The sequence below is a fragment of the Crocuta crocuta genome, unplaced genomic scaffold (assembly GCF_008692635.1).
Source record: "Crocuta crocuta isolate KB4526 unplaced genomic scaffold, BGI_CrCroc_1.0 scaffold154, whole genome shotgun sequence".
NCBI classification, from domain to species: Eukaryota; Metazoa; Chordata; class Mammalia; order Carnivora; family Hyaenidae; genus Crocuta; species Crocuta crocuta.
The window spans coordinates 16,703,308-16,720,640 of NW_027530545.1; the positions used below are offsets into that span (position 1 = coordinate 16,703,308).

General features: G+C 35.3%; 1 protein-coding gene across 7 annotated transcripts in view; it reads left to right on the forward strand.

Moving 5' to 3' along the window:
- The window catches only part of LOC144234466 (uncharacterized), a 271,734-nt gene that overhangs the window by 35,339 nt on the left and 219,062 nt on the right, over positions 1–17,333 (forward strand). For all 7 annotated transcript variants that reach the window (XR_013335966.1, XR_013335968.1, XR_013335964.1 and 4 more), the window contains exon 3: positions 1,764–1,896. The gene's annotated coding sequence lies outside the window, so the exon portion shown is untranslated. The remainder of the gene's footprint in view (positions 1–1,763; positions 1,897–17,333) is intronic.

A 17,333-nucleotide genomic window follows, 5' to 3' on the forward strand; every position in this document is an offset into this window, starting at 1 on the left:
TTTTATATATAGGTATGTGTATACCCTTTACATGAGAAGAAAAAAAGTTATAGTAAATATCAGGTCTCATTTGGGTTTGTTCTGAGATCAAACAATGCTGAGATCAGCAGATCTTGGTTCATTTGTATGCCACCATTGAGGATATCATTGAGAAAAAAATGAAAGCAGAAAATAAGAATATCGTATGAAAGATCATCTACAATCTTTGATTAGCTTTGTAAAAACTTCCTTTCATTGATTAAAACTACAGTAGCTTAAACTTTGAAAAATTACCCAGTTCTGAAAGAGTAATTTATCTTCTCAGACCATGTTGGTTAAGGTTATTATGAAAAACAACTAATCAGCTACAATGTAGATAGCGGTTGAAGACAGCAGTCTAGTTATCAGTTGGTAACTATTAAGGCTTAAAATATTTCTGTTTGAAATATTGAAATGACACTACCGAAGAGTTATTTTTAGGACCTATGCAAAGCTAATATAATTGAAAGTAAGAACCTCACAGAAGTGAATCTGGGTATGGTTTCAAGCAATGAGTCATGTACAATTAGTAAATCAGTAAGTTTTATGCAAAAATACAAATTTCATTTCAGAAAGGAAGGTGCTTTTAAAAATAAATATACTAATCAAGTAAATAAGTTTATCTTCAAAATAAGAAACTACAGAAAAAAAAAAATCAAGTTATTCAGTTCCATTACATGAAAAGAACCATTATTTATTACTTGGTGTAGATCTCTTCAGGTATTTTTCCCCCTATGGAGGAAATGAAGTGAAAACTGGCAAATGAGAAGCTCCAAAGCAGTTGCGGAATTTGAGAAAATGACAGAAGAGAGAAAACTGGTTGTCATAGTGTTGTAAATGGTGAATTTGATAGGCTTTACCACTCTTTGACAACTCTGGATTTCATATATGTTTTAATTAACTTGACACTTAGATATATTTTTTAAAATGAAATTACATTCAGAATTTGGACCTCATGAAACTTCTGTATTTATTTGGGTTACAGTAATGTTTTAATCCATTTTATTTTACAACAATGATTTTGAAAATATTTGTGTCAATAAGTAGATTTTTATAACATTTAATGGCTGAATTTTCTTTGAAATGTGACATATTTTATTAATCAAGTCCAGTTACAAGAAATTATTTATGTGGTTTTCTTCTTTACCCTATCATACAAAGTACTACAACTAGTGTTAGATAAATATCCCTACATACTTATGGCTTTTTTAAGGATTAATGCCTAACCATAGAAAAATATGAGTTAAAGATAGTTAGATAATCCTACCCATCTACCACTTCTCTCTCTTAAACACACATTAAAGTGATTATAGATAAATATTGAAAAGAATAGACCCTAACAGTGAGTGTAAAAGAAAGAGAATCATTGGTTGAACATACAGTTTCACTAAATTCTGAGATATGGCTAACACAGCTAATAGAAGAGAGTAAGTAGTAGCCAAGGAAAAGATGTAGGGGAGGAAGAAGCAAATCTGACAGTAAGATGTCAGAAATTCTTGACTTGCTGTTAGTGTATTGCAGATCCATGGAAAGAGGAAGGCAAAGCAAGGAAGTGATTAAAAATATCCATGGGGTCAACATTCCAGTTTATTCTTCAACCCNGGAATTATGGTAATTAGGACTGGTGTTGGCACTCTCCTCTTTCTGGTATGTGCATGAGACACAGGTTGGTCTGATCCCCAACCTCTCATACTAAAGCAGAGACTGCATTTTATACACATAATGGCTTTCTGGTGTGTCTGCAGTACATGAGAGAAACTTCTCAGCCAACTGAAACTCATAGATACAATACAAAAGAAGAGAAAACCACAACTGCCTGGGAAAATCATACAAGGATTATTCTCTACATACAGTTGACTCAAGTCTTGAAAAAATAAGGTAAGACACTCTTTTAAGTTCAAAATGCACTACTAACATCTCCATATCTTTTATGAATGTATACAGCCAATAAAACAAAAAAGTCGAGCCGAGCCCTGATTCATAGTGTTTGCCAATTTCTGTGGTATACACGCTCCTGCCATTAGGGATTTTGAACTAGCATTGTGACATCATGGAACACGAAGTTGGGAAAGACATCATTAAATGGTATTCAAAATATAGAAATACTACATGTAAGTAACCTCAATGGCATCAATAAAAGTAAAATGTAGTAAAAAACTTACATGATGAGTCTTTAGTATATTTTACTTATAGACTTCTAAATGTTTAATAATGACCATGTTTAACAACTAACTCACAAAAGTCTGAATAATTTTACAAGTGGCTGTTGTGAGCAATTATAAACCAGGTCCCACCAACCACTGCAACTTCCTAACTTAACTCTGCTGGTAACTCTTCCAGGATCATTCTTTCCCCAACACTTTCAGTACATTGTTCAACCTCTATTTCTTAATAAGATCTGCTCTGATTACAGTAATATTTCATACTGCAACTTGATACCTCCCCCTTGCAAATTCTTTTCTACCTACTGCACTCCACTTATTCTTTATTTCTCACATTGAATATACTATGTTATTTATTTATTAGTTTTATTTATGTTTTCACCTGTCTACCCCATCTAAAATATAAGCTCAATGGGGACATGAATCTTTGTTCATTTTTTTCAGGATTGTAGCCATAATCTTAATCAGAGATTCCATTTTTAGTTTCAACTCATGTTACTTCTTTAGTGAATGCTTAAAAATCCCAAACACTCCCACAGGGCACTTAAATCATTCTTCCTGATTCTGCTTGTCAATATGCCTTGTCTGTTCTGTCAAAACAAGGTTGGGGGGCACCTGGGTGGCTCAGTGGGTTAAGCCTCCGACTTTGGCTCAGGTCATGATCTAACGGTTCGTGGGTTCTAGCCCTGCGTTGGGCTCTCTGCTGACAGCTAGCTCAGAGCCTGGAGTCTGTTTCAGATTCTGTCTCCCTCTCTCTCTGACCCTCCCCTGTTCACACTGTTTCTCTCTCTCTCAGAAATAATTAAAAATATTTTTAAAAAAACAGGTGGTTAGAAAGATTTAATATTCCATCAAATTATTTTTATGAACTTTTTGAGAATAAAATATCGAACTAACTGTTCTTGGGGAGACTGTATGTCAAACAGCTCTGGTCATGTCAATACAACTTATGCTTTCATAGATATCAGTTAAAATTAATATAATCATAATATGTAGCTATAATCAGATTTATCATCCAAACAAAAGGCAGTTAATAATTCTTACATATACAGTTATTCTTATCAGAATTCTTATTTACTTGACCAGATGTGGTCAGAGATGATGAATGTGCATTTGTAACTCAACTAGGTTGGTTCTGTATTAAAGTTTGGAGCTAATATATTCCTTGCAAAAACATAGTGTGAGTTGTAGCGGTGTGTGAATCCTATCACCTATTCATTGAGAATGTTTTTGAATCCACAAATGTTAATGATTACTCATTTACCATAGAGCTTAATGACCTTTAGTTTGAAAGAATCACTTAGTTGGTGTAAAAACAACCTTAAATATCTTCAGGAGACTGAAAGTCAACATGGTCAGATAATTAAGCTTGCCATGTACTAAGCAGTATGTGCTATACATTGATAATTTATTTTAATTGAAAGTTTTATTTTGTCTTTTAAAAAGTGTACAATTAAGGGCGCCTGGGTGGCTCAGTTGGTTAAGCATCCGACTTCAGCTCAGGTCATGATCTCACGGTTTGTGGGTTCGAGCCCCACATCGGGCTCTGTGCTGACGGCTCAGAGCCTGTTTCAGATTCTGTGCCTCCCTCTCTCTCTGCCCCTCCCCACCCATTCTCTGTCTCTCAAAACTGAATAAATGCTAAAAAAAAATTTTTTTAAAGTGTACAATTAAATAGTTTTTAGTGTATTCACAATATTGTACAACTATCATCTGTATGTAATTTCAGAATATGTTCATTAACACCAAAACAAACCATGTACTGAGTAGTAGCCACTCCCTAGTCCTCCCTTCTCCTAGTCCCTGGCAATCATGAATGTACTTCCTCCCACTATTGACTGATCCATTTTGGATATGTCATATGAATTGAATCATACAATATATGGCATTTTGTGTCAGGCTTGTTTAATTTAGCAGAATATCTTCAAGGTTCATCCACACTGTAGAACATACTACTGCATTTCACTCCTAACTCCCTTTTGAAAGCCTTTATAGAAATACAGTTTGTATACCAGACAATTCACAAATTTAAAGTGTAAAATTCAATGGCTCTTAGCTTCTATAGACAATTGAATATCATCACGAAAATCAATTCTAGAACATTTTCATTGTTCCAAAAAGGAACACTGCTTCCCTTAACCATAACTCCACAAACTCCCATCCCCCTCCCCAACCAGTGCTGAACAACTACTAGTATATTTTTATCTCTATAAATTTGCTTATTCTGCATTTTTCATAAAAAGGAACCATATAATATATGCTTCTTTGTGACTAGCTTCTTTTATTTACCATATTATTTTCAAGGTTCATCTGTTTTATGGCAGGTTCATTCAATGATACATTCCTTTTAATCAGTAACTAATATTCCATTGTCTGGATACACTGTATTCTGTTAATCAGTTTATCAGTTGATAGATATTAGTTGTTTCCACCTTTTGGCTGTTATGAAGAGTGCTGCTGTGAACCTTTATGTACCAGAAAGTGTTTATATAAACATGTTTTTTCATTTCCCTTGGGTATACATCTAGCAATGGAGGTGCTGAGTCATATAGCAACTCTATGTTTAACCACATAATGAACTGCCACGCTTGTTCCCAAGTGTCTGTATCATGAGCAATGAATGAATGTCCCAAATTTTCCACATACTTTTCAACACTTGTATGTCTTTTAAGTTTTAGTTAACTTAGTAGGTATAAATTGGTATCTCATTGTGGTTTTCATTTACTTTTCATTAATAATATGTTGCATAATTCTAATATGATTATTGGTCATTCATATATATATCTTATTTGATGAAATATCAAGATCCTGTAGTCTTTTAAAAATTGGTTTATGTATCTCCTTATTGTGAAATATAAGTGTTCTTTATGTATTCTGTTTTCTTCTTAAGTGTCCTTTATGTATTCTGATACAAGACTTAACAGATATATGATTTTAAAATATTTTGTTTCTTTTTTGGGTTGTCTTTTCACCTTCCTCTCAGTGTACTTTGAAACACAAAAGGTTTCTTTTCAGAGGAAAAGATTTAAGCTTTTCACCATTGAGTATAATAATGTTAGCTGTGGGTTTGTCATATACGGTCTTTATCAAGTTGAGCTGTGTCTCTTCTAAATTCAACTTGTTGAGAGTTTTTAATCATGAATGGATGTTATTTTGTTTAATGCCTTTTTGCACCTATTGAGGTGATCATATGGTTTTACCCTTCATTTTGTTCATATGCTGTATCACATTGATTAATTTGCAGATATTGAATTATCTTTGCATCCCTGAAATAAATCTCATTTGATAGTGGTGAATGATCCTTTTACAGTATTGTTGGATTTGGTTTGATAATATTTTATTGAGGGTTTTGGCATCTATGTTTATCAGGGATATTGGTATGTAATTTTCTTTTCTTACTGCGTAGTGTTTGTGTCTGGTTTGGATATCATGGTGATACTGTCCTAATAGAATAAATTTGAAAGCATTCCTTCCTCTTCTGTTTTTGGAATAGTTTGACAATAGGCATTAACTCTTTAAGTATTTGGTAGTATCCACTTGTGAAGCCATCTGGTCCTGGACTTCTGTTGGGTGTTCTTTGATTATGATTCAGTTCATTACTGGTAATTTGTCTGTTCAGATTTTCTATTTCTTCATGATTCAGTGATGGAAGATTGTATTGTTGGTTATAAATTCCCCCATTCCATTTCTTCTTTTATTTTTTCTTATCTCCTTTTTTCTTAATGAGTCTGTTTAAAAGTTTATCAGCTGTATTTATCTTTTCAAAAAATAAGTTATTGATTTCATTGATCTATTTTTTTGGCTCTATTTCATTTTTATCTACTCTGCTCTTCCTTACTTCTATTAACTTTGAGCTTGTTTGCTCTACTGTTTCTAGGTCCCTAAAGGGTCAGTTTAGGTTGTTTGAGATTTTTCTTGTTTGTATTTGTTTTTGTTTTTGTTTTTGTTTTTGAGGTAAGTCTGAACTGCTATAAACTTCCCTTTAAAAACTGCTGTTTCTGTGTCCCAAGGAGTTTGAACCATGGTGTCTCCATTTTCATTTGTCTCTAGGTGTTTTTTTTTATTTCCTCTTTGATATCTTTGTTGACCCATTGGGTGTTTAGTAGCTTATTGTTTAGTCTCCACGTGTTTGTGTTTTTTCCCAGTTTATATTCTTGTTATTGATCTCTAGTTTCATACTGTCGTGGTTGGAAAAGATGCTTGACATGATTTCAGTCCTGAAATCAGTCTTGATATATCCTGAAGAATGTTCCATGTGTACCTGGAAATAATGTGTGTTTTCCTATGTTTGAATAGAATGTTCTGTGAATATCTGTCAAGTTCATAAGTACTGCTGCTCCAACTTTTTTGGATTTTCATCTGCATGGAATACATTTGTTCGTCACTTTCATTCTGTATGTCATTGCATCTGAGGTGAGTTTCTTATAGGCAGTATATAGGCTGCTCCTGTGTTTTATCCATTCAGCCACTGTATGTGTTTTAATTAAAAAATTGAGTCCATTTATATTGAAAGTAATTATTGATAGAGAAGTGATTATTACCATTTTGTTTATTGTTTTTGGCCATTTTTGTAGTTCCTCTCTGTTCCTTTCTTTTTCTCTTCCCCCCCTTCTTTGTGGTTTGATAACTTTCTTTAATGGCATGCTTATAATTTTTTCTCTTTATCTTTTGTGTATCTACCATAAGTTTGTGCTTTGTGGTTATTATAGGGCTTCATATAACAATTATATCTATAACAATCTATTTTAAGTTGATAAGAACTTAAGTTTGATCTTGTTTTAAAGCTGAACATTTTTATTCTCCCCCCCCCAAATTTTATATTTTTGATGTCACACATCACATTTGCTATATTTTAATCAAGTGTATCACTATCCCTTAACTAATTAATGTAATCATATTTTTATTACTTTTGTCTTTTAAACTTCCACACTAGCTTTATAAATGATTAATTTACTATCTTTACTGTATGTTTATGTTTCTAGTAATATTTATTGTTTTCTATGTGTTACTCTTTTTTAGTTTATTTGTTTATTTTGAGATAGAGAAAGAGAGAGAATGCAAGCAAGTGAAGGGACAGAGAGAGAGGGAGACAGTGAGAATCCCAAGCAGGCTCCATACTGTCAGTACAGAGCCCAATGCAGGGCTTGATCCCATAAACTGTGAGATCAGAAGTGAAATCAAGAGTCAGATGCTTAACTGACTGAGCCACCCAGCCACCCCTCTATGTGTTCTTGTTTCTAATTAGTGCTTTCTTCTCAGCTTAAGGACATCCCTTTAAACATTTCTTATAAGGCTAGTTTAGTAGTGATGAATTCCTTTAGCTTTTTCTTGTGTGGAAAGCTCTTTCCTTCAATCTGAATAATAAGTTTGTCAGATAGAGTAATCTTGGTTGAAGTGTTTGTTTGTTTGTTTGTTTGTTCTTTGTTTCAGCACTTTGAATATATCTACCCACTCCTTTATGGCTTGCAAAGTTTCTGCTAAAAAACCTACCAGTATCTTATGGGGTTCCCTTGTACACAACAGTTTTTCTCTTGCTTCTTTAGTTTTATACTTTAACTTTTGATATTTTAATTCTAATGTGTCTTGATACAGGTCTCTTTGGGTTCATCTTATTTGGAACTCTCCAGAATTCCTGGATCTGGATGTCTGTTTCCTTCTCCAAGTTAGGGAAGTTTATAGCCATTATTTCTTCAAGTAATATTTCCACCCCTTTCTTTCTCTTTTCCTTCTGGAGCCTTATAATGTGAATGTTAAAACATTTGATGTTGTTCCTTAAGTTTCTGAGCTATCTTCACTTTTCTTCATTCATTTCTTTTTCTGCTCTGAGTGGTGCATTTCACTGATTTGTTGTTAGGTCGACTGATTCTTTCTTCTGCTTCATCTAGTCTGATAATGAACCTTTCTAGTGTATTTCTTTGTTCAGTTATGTATTCTGCAACTGTGTGACTTCTATTTGGTACTTTCTTATATTTTTCATCTTTTGCTAAAGATATCACTGAGGTCATCTATTTTTTACCCCAGTTTGGTAAGCATCTTTAGGACCATTACTTTGACCTCTTTATTAGGCAAATTACTTATCTACATTTCATTAAGGTTTTTTGTTTGGTTGGTTTTTTCTCCTGGAGGCTTATTTTGTTCTTTGGTTTGGAACATATTTCCCTGTTTTATTTTATTTTATTATTTAATTTGCTTGACTCTGTGTGTTGGTATCTATACAGTAGATGAAAGAGCTACCTCTCCGGTCTTAAAGGAGTGGCCTCATATAGGAAATGAACCTTGTTGTTCAACACTTCTCACTTCTTGGCTGTCTCTCAAACCTGTGTGCTTTTCAAAGCAGCCTATTACATTTTCAGCAGCTGCCAGTATTTGAGGATGTGCCAAGACCTGTCAGTGTCCCAAAGGAGAAGATTTCAGAACATAAATTCAGGTTGACTGGAAACCACATCCTCAGGCAGCAGTTTTTAAAAGTATGGTGATATACACAGTCCTATGGAACCATAAACATAAGCTGTGCTAGGTCACCAGATCCAGGAAATCTGGAGAAATCCCCAGTGGGAAGCAGTCACAAAAGTCAGGGCTCCAAAGAAATATAGAAACTCTTTTCTTGGAAATACCAGGGATCTGGAGTAGGGCAGAAGGGGAGCACCAGTATGCCATCCACAGCCTGTTTCTTGACAGCACTCAGTAGACCACTAATGTTTGCCAAACCTGAAGCCTACTCATTAGACTGAAGCTCTAGGATAAGCAAAGAGGCTTCCTTCTCAGAAAGAGTTGGGGGAGGGGTGCCTCAGTCTGGCATCTGTGCAGTACCCTGGGGTGGTAGCCTGTCAAGAATCATCTCTCCAATTCCCACAGTGCTAGGGGACCCAGAGATGTAAGCCCCACTTGCCACAGGTGATAAAGGGTCACCCTTTGGGTAGCAGCTGCAAAAATGGGGGCACCAAATACAGCTTTACATGTGTCTAGGAGACATTTGTACTCTTCAGCGAGGTACAGGTGTGCAAGAAAATAGCATTCACCCTCTGAGGTCTCTGGAAAGGATTACAGTCAGCCCCTAGATATGTTTTTAATCAGAAGCTTGCCCCTCAGGCCACAGTCATGATGATGATTAGCTAATAGGTCTCTTTCACAGAAAGACCTTATGGGTCTGTTGCTTCTTGGTGTGCCCTGGGGAGTGGTAGCTGTTTAAGGACTCTTTTCTCCATTAATTACAGTTCAGTAAGACCCACAAGCAAAAGCCCCACTGAACACCAGAGCCAGATGTGAATATGTTCTCTGACAGCAGTCATAAAAATCAGGTTTGCCAGGCAGGGATATAAGCTCCTATCTGGGTGACACCAGTTTTTACTGTCCCATGGGACCAGGAACATAAGCTGTCTTGGCCTCCAGAGCCAGGCAGTAAGAGGCGCCTTCTAGGCAGCAGCCACAAAAAGCAGGAGACCAGACATGTGTAAGTCTGGGAGATACTGGTATGCTGGAGCAAAGGGAGAGTGCAAAGATGGAAGCTGCCAGTTTCTGTCCCAGCAGGCTCTGAGATGTGTGTGTTAAATATACACTCAAACCACAGGCCAACACTTTACTATAAGCAGGAGGTCATCCTTCACTCTAAGTTTGAGCATCATCACCTGCCTCTGAGCTGGGCTCTGGGACAGAGTCCTGGCACTTGAGCCCTTTAAGAGCCATTTCTCACAACATGAGTCTTGTAGGTCTTGGGACATGAGCCCCATAAGTTTTCAAAGTTGGATATTTTTGAGCGGAAGGTGGCTCTACTGTCTCAGGAGCATATCTTAAAAGTTGGGATGGCTGATGTGGTGTTCAGATGCTTTACTCCTCATGGAGCACATCCAGGTTTTAAGTTCTATCCCAGGTGTAGGTCTCAACCTGGGGTGGATTTTATGGCAAGATTGTGTCCCAGTCTCTCCTACCTCTTCAATGTGGTTTTCTTCTCATTTTCCTGATATGTAGTCATCACTCAGTCATCACTGATATGTAGTGAAGCCAGGCTTCACATTTTTTTTAAGAGGAAATTATTCCATATGTAGCTGTAGACTCATTGTGTCCATGGGAGGATCTTTCTACATCATCATCTTGAACTGGAACCTCTAATAGGTTTTTTTTTTTCCATTGGAGTATAGTTGAGACACAATGTTACAAGAGTTTCAGGTGTACAGCATAGTGATTCCACAAGCCTATTCATTATTCCTAAAAGGTTTTAATTTTGATGAATGCATTTTATCCATTTTTTCTTTATTACTTCTGCTTGTGGTGTCATACCTGAGAACATTGTCTAATCCAAGGTCACAAAGATTTACTGTGTTTACCTTTAAGAGATTATTGTTTTTGCTTTTATATTCAGATCTGAATAATTCTGAGGTCATTTTTGTATAAGATTTGAAGTTTATATGTATCTGTATACACCAATGGCTTTATTTTACTCCTCTCTTATTTTCCCCTATTCCTTCCATTTTTACAATTTACATGTATCCTTTATGTCTGAGCATATTACATTTCCATTTTATTCTTCCATGTTTACATACCTTTGAGTGTTTTATCCAAAATTAAGTATTCATTTTTTCCACTGGTGACTTTGCCGGTTTCCTCAGCCGTCTCTTAGAGGGAAAAGGTTTATGTACTAGTAACTTCTGCAAAAATCATACCTGAAAAAAATATTCTTAGATTCCTAATGGTTTATAACTGTTTTTCATTCCCATAGCCTCATTTTGTAAGGAAAACTGAGTTGAATACAAAATAATTAGATAATTTTTATTGAGTTTCTCGAAAATATTTCTCTTTTGTATTGCTTTCTATATTTTTGTTGATGAGTCTAATTTCAACCTAATTTTCTTTCATTTGTAAACGATTTGATTTTTTTGGCTGAAGTTCAGAGGATTGGTTATTCATCTTTAAAGTCCGATAATTGAATTAGGAGACATCTAGGAGTTGATAATAATTCAGGTTTCTTATTAGGAAACTTTTCTTGAATTATAGTTTTAAAATTGGTTCAGTTTAGAGGCACCAGAGTAGCTCAGTCAGTTAAGCATCCAAGTTTGTCTCAGGACATGATCTCACGGCTTATGAGTTCAAGCCCCGCATCGGGCTCTGTGCTGACAGCTCAGAGTCTGGAGCCTGCTTCAGATTCTATGTCTCCCTCTCTCTAGCCCCACCCCCCACGCTTGTGTTTTGTCTCTCAAAACTGAATAAACATTAAAAATTAATTAATTTATTTATTTATTATATTTGTTCAGTTTCTATATTTTCTTTTCATATTTCTATATTTCTTTTCTCATATATATATGTATATAATCTGCTTCCCCTATCACTTTATCACTTTCGTTAGACTTTTCTAATTTTGTATGTATTTTGATTTCATTTTCTTTGCTCTTTTTATTCCCCTTATTTATACTCTTATTGAACTTTCAATTGTACTATTTTCCCTTGAGCATCTTGTAACTTTTTCTTTTCTTCTGGGATGAGTTTGTTTGTTTATCTATCCATCTATTTTAGAGTTAGCCCTTATTTAACATATCTTCTGGTTATGAATTTTCAAGTTTCTGATTAACAGCATTCATACTTCTGATTGTTTGAAACAATCATACTTCAGGGTCCTTTCTTGAGCTGCATCCAACCTTCCTTCCATCATGTGATCAAAGGAAACTGCCTCTTCCATGTTGCCTATCCCATTCTTCAAAGCCCAGAAACAATTTTCCTCAGGACTGTCTCCTCTCCAGTAGACAGTGCTCTGATACTCCTCATTTCAGATCTATTCTTCATGTTTATCCACTCATTGGGTTTCTTTTCTTATAAGGATCAATCATAATTGATGTCATTTGTATTCTCCTATGAGGACTCCATACATCTGCTGTCTTCTGTGCAATCCACACCTGATGTGCCACAAATGCATAGACTTCATATCCAACTCTAATAGTCTGGAGTATTTATTTGCCCACTAGAATATAACTGGAAGTTCTAGTGTTTTTGTCCTCTAGTTATCTGTGAACATGCACTCTGGGATATTTTATTTTCATAGTTAGTCTATTTGAGATATTTAATGATATGCAGTAAGATTTGAAATTAAGGGACCATCATCTTTTCAAAATCCTTCTTCATAAGGAATTTCTAAAATAATAAAAATATTTATTTTGGTTTTTTATGGTTTTTATAGTAAATTCTAAATTGATGATTAACGAGTTAATAAGATAGGAAGAAGGAGAAAGAGAAGATGAAGGTGGAGGAGGAGGAGGAGGAGGAGAAAGAGAAAATATACAGAGCCTTATTTTTAAATTTACCACAGTGCTTTAAGAACTTTAAAAAAATCTTAAAGAGGTATTTAACAAGGCTGTGACTAGTCATTATGACTTGATGAAAGTCAGATAAAGTCAATAGAATTATTGACATGCTGTTTGATCTAACTTCATGTGGTCCATTAGGTTGTATTAAACAGCACATTGTAGCTTGTCAGAGAAAATAAAAAGAGAAGCAAAAGGAAGCCATGCTAGTCCAGGAAAATGTTCACGTTGTAATTTATTGATTTAAGTGAATTGTCATTTGATTGTCAGATTGAATAGATAATTTATCATATTTCTGACCCTTCTCAGCCTGTCCCTCAATACCATTTTATAAGATGTTCATATCTAGACATCTTGGCTGATGCATCCTTAATTATTACTCCAAGATTATCACAGCATTTAGATGGTTAATATTTAATTCGATGTACTGACCTTTCAACAAAAATTACTTAACAAATATTGAATAAATACAAGTAAAATGTAGGTGTCATCAAAGAAAACACCTTGTCATTTTCTTTGGAGATTGGCACTTTTAACAAAAGTGATCAGCCCATTCCACTTTGTCATTATGTCAACATGTGCTACTAATTTCAAATGTCTTGTCTGCAAAAAGGTAGTAATCTGAAACTTCAAGGCATATAACACCTATCAAAGGCAAAGATATTTAAAATCTACATTCAGATATGCTCTGAAACCAATGCAAAGTATTATAGGTCAGCCATGTCTCAGTTCAGTGAAGCATAATTAGCTTGAATCCACTGATATGGATTGGATATAAAGAACATTATATTTGGGTTCTCTTTCAAAAGCTGTACATTGAAGGAATCCAATTACAATGTTTTCACTTGTTACCATTAATATTTAAAGATAAAAAGTATCTGGACATACAAAACAATTACAAGGAAAAATATTTACTAAGCTGAAATCTGTTTCTGAGAAAACTAATGATGGTTGACCAGGGTGGTATGTTCTTCACCCTGGTTAGGCACAACATGATTAGAAAAGATGTTCTAACCTCAAGCTTCTTCTTTCATTTTCTATTTAATTCAGTAGTTTTGACCAGAAGACTGCATTATCATAACCTATGAAGATTTTTAAAAATATATATGAAAAGTCCGAACAACCTTTTGGAGAGCAATCTGTCACTATCAACATATACATTATGGCCTGGAGCCCAGTAATTCTATGTCTACAAATTTGCATGACAGGTATACATATAGATGCATATTTGCATATTTGTAGACAAATATTTAGAAACTAGAAAATAAATATCAATAAGAGATTGGTTAATTCTCTTTAGAGAGAGTGAGAAAACCAACATAAAGATAGTTTTTGGGGTGACTGGATGACTCAGTTGGTTAAGTGTCCGACTCTAGGTTTAGGCTCAGGTCATGATCTCATGGCTTCGTGGGTTTGATCCCCACATCAGGCTCAGTGCTGGCAGAACAGAGCCTGTTTGGGATTCTCTCTCTCCTTCTCTAGCTGCCCTTCCCCCACTCATGCTGTCTCTGTCTCTCTCAAAATAAGTAAATTAATTAAATAAATATGTTTTCAACTTATGTGATAAAACAGGTTGCCAATCAGTATATATGGTGTAATGCCTTTTATGTAACTATATATGTGGCTGTAAATGTATTCACATCCATATATGCATATATACACACACATGCATATATAATAAAAATATACAGCATACATACAAAACAGTAACAGAATGGGAAGATGAATTCAGGAGACATTTAATATCCTGTATGTTACACATTTTTTAAAATGAAGAACATATATTTCTTCTCTAATATTGATAACAATATTTAGTAATAGTACTTGAATTCAATGCCCAGAGATTCTTTTCTGGTTCAATAACCTAAGGCATGACTCAAGCACTTCTACAATATTAGAATCTCACATCCAGGGGTACCTGGGTGGCTCCGTTGGTTAAGTGTCTAACTTTTGACTTCAGCTCAGGTCATGATTTCATGGGTTTGAGCCCCACATCGGGCTCTGTGCTGACAATGCAGAACCTGTTTGGGATTCTCTCTCTGCCTCCTTATCTGCCCCTTGCCTGCTTGTGTGCTCTGTCTCTCTCTCTCTCTCAAAGGAAAAAAAAAAAAAGAATCTCATAGCTGGATTTTTATGTGCACCACCCTTACTTTCTGAGCACTTTTTATTTGCTAACCACACCAGCACTGGGTATCCAAATGTTGATCAAAACCAGACATAATATTCACAGATGAAGCTCATAGCCTAGGGGAGTATATTATCCAGTTCATGCGGTAACAAACCAACCCCCTAATATCTAGGATTTACAACCACAAGAAATTCCAGCAGCCAGTAGGATGGCTCTTAGACCCAGGCTGAAGGAGCCACAGCTATCTATAGTCCACTCTTCTCAACGACAGATGCCAGGAGCATAAGTTAAGACAAGCAGAAATAGGCAAGATCAATTGGAGCCTCTGCTCCTTTTCACCCAGAATTAAAACTATAGTTCCTCCTTTGACTAACAAGATTCTACATGACATGTTCATCACATGCATTATTATCTATCTCCCCCTTCCTCTCTCGCTGTCATTACTTTGGCCTTTGGCTATTCTTTAGACACTGCAGACATTCTCCTGTTGCCACATATCTGAAGCTACTGGTTTTTTTTTTTTTCTACGTGAGACAATTTACTCATTATTTGCAAAGGAAATTCAAATTGAGAGAAGAATCTTTGAATCTCTATTATTCAATATTAATTTTTACCTGTTTATCTGAAGTCATACAGAATGATTTTGGGGGTTACAATAGAATGGATGCTTTATGGATTAATCAATAAAATGAGTTACTTTGCAAAATTTCATTTACTCACATCCAAAAGAAATTACATTCACATAATATATTCCTGACTGATGTTTAGGATTTCTAAAGAGTGACTATTGGTTTATTGTACAGACATTATTTGAATTTTAAATCAACTAATGTCTTGCCACAAAAAAAAATAAATAAAAAAAGTAAAAAAAAATAAACAACCTTGAAAAGTATAACTATGGCATACATATTATCTTCTTTATCACAGGGAATAATGGGACAGCTTAAAATTGTTTCAGCCTCGTGACAAAGATGGGAGAATCACTTTATGGTCTCTAATTATACTCTCTGGAACAGACATGTACATTCTCCCTGAAATATTCTAGTTTCTGCAAAGTCTTTGCTTGAATCTTTTAAGTACATTTCCAGTAGGGTTGAATAGTTAAGTGCACCTCATTTTGCATTTTCTTGCCTGTGATATTTACATGACAATGGTGAAGTAAGATACAACCAGCATAGTACAGCTTGTCCCAAATATCAGTTCATTTCAAAAACACAAGCGCCTTATAATTAAAGTAGACAATAGCACTGGTCATTGATCATCCCCTCTCAACTCTTTTTTAGCCTGTTCCTATATCATTTGCCCTTTGGATATGGTCAAAAGAGAGCATTGGACAAAGGTCAGAGGGCAGGAGGAGAAAACGTTCTGTGTTCCTCAGGTGCCTCTTGCAATTTAGCAGTAGCTACTTGTCTCCATCTACAGTGAGAGCTCCTGTTGGGCGGCCCTCTCTTAGAGCTGCAGTTCTTACAGGCTCTGGCGACCACTTCCCCCTTCTCTCTCTCTCTAATAAGATTTACATTCTATTTTTTAAATTTTTTAAATGTTTATTATTATTGACAGAGAGACAGATAATTATGTGTGAGAGAGTGGGGGAGGGTCAGAGAGAGTATCTGATATGGAGCTTGAACTTACAAACCCGTAAGATCGTGACCTGAACCGAAGTCAGATGCTTAACTGACAGAGCCACCCAGGTGAAGCTTCAACTGCCCCCTTCACCTCAGTTTTGAGGTGGCAATGGCTTTATAGTCTTGTATTCCTTTGTGCTTCACCTTTTCCTGTGGGTTCCCTTAACTCAGCCTCTAGCTTTCCTGATAATGCCTTCTTTAAACTCGTTCCGTTCAGTAGTGATCCTGCTCACTGGGCCATTTGTTTCCTGTCCAGGACCATAACTCATACAGTCATCTGTCATGCTCTGTGTCCTGCAAAAGTATTCCAATAAAAGTGGCAAGGATGAGAATAAATTATAGTTTTCCAACTGGCAAGTCTATTTCAAATCATAAAAATGGGATTCATCTAATCTATTCTTACTAGTAGACTTATCCGTAGTGTTCTTCTGACAACTGGGCCGACCTTAGTCTTGCTAATCCTCTTCCTCAGTCTGGTTCCCCGCCCTTCAACTCCCCATACCTCTTGGAACCTGATGTTCATTAAGGGAAACCATGTGGCTCACCTACTTGCTTAGATGTTTTGGCATATTTGGGATAAACTATTTACAAAATCTTTCTGGCTAGGCAAATAATTTTTCCTATGGTTATTTAAAAACACTAGTTCCCTTTTTAATGACATAAGTAATATGTGAATATATTATTATTTCAAAATGATGTGAAAATATTATTTGAAATAATATAAAGCATACAGAGTAGAATATAAGAAGCCCTCTTTGTTACCTCTCAATCTTACTTCAGTCCACAGAAATAACTGCTCTTTGACAATCAGCTATTCCTCCTTATAGTTTGTACTTATCTAATTTTTGTTTTTAACGTCAACAGAACATTTTGCATGTATACTTATGTGTCAAATGTGTATTACATATATGTCTTATATGTGGATATTACATAAAGGCATGCCTCTCTATGTATATTGCTCTATGTCATATACATATTATCATATAAAAGGGAAATCTCTGTATCTCAATCCATCTGTCTGTCTAGTCTATCTATAGATGGCTTGGGCCACTGTCCGAGTCTCTATGTAATATTATAATCTGTAAATGCTGCATAATATTCCACAGAATTAATT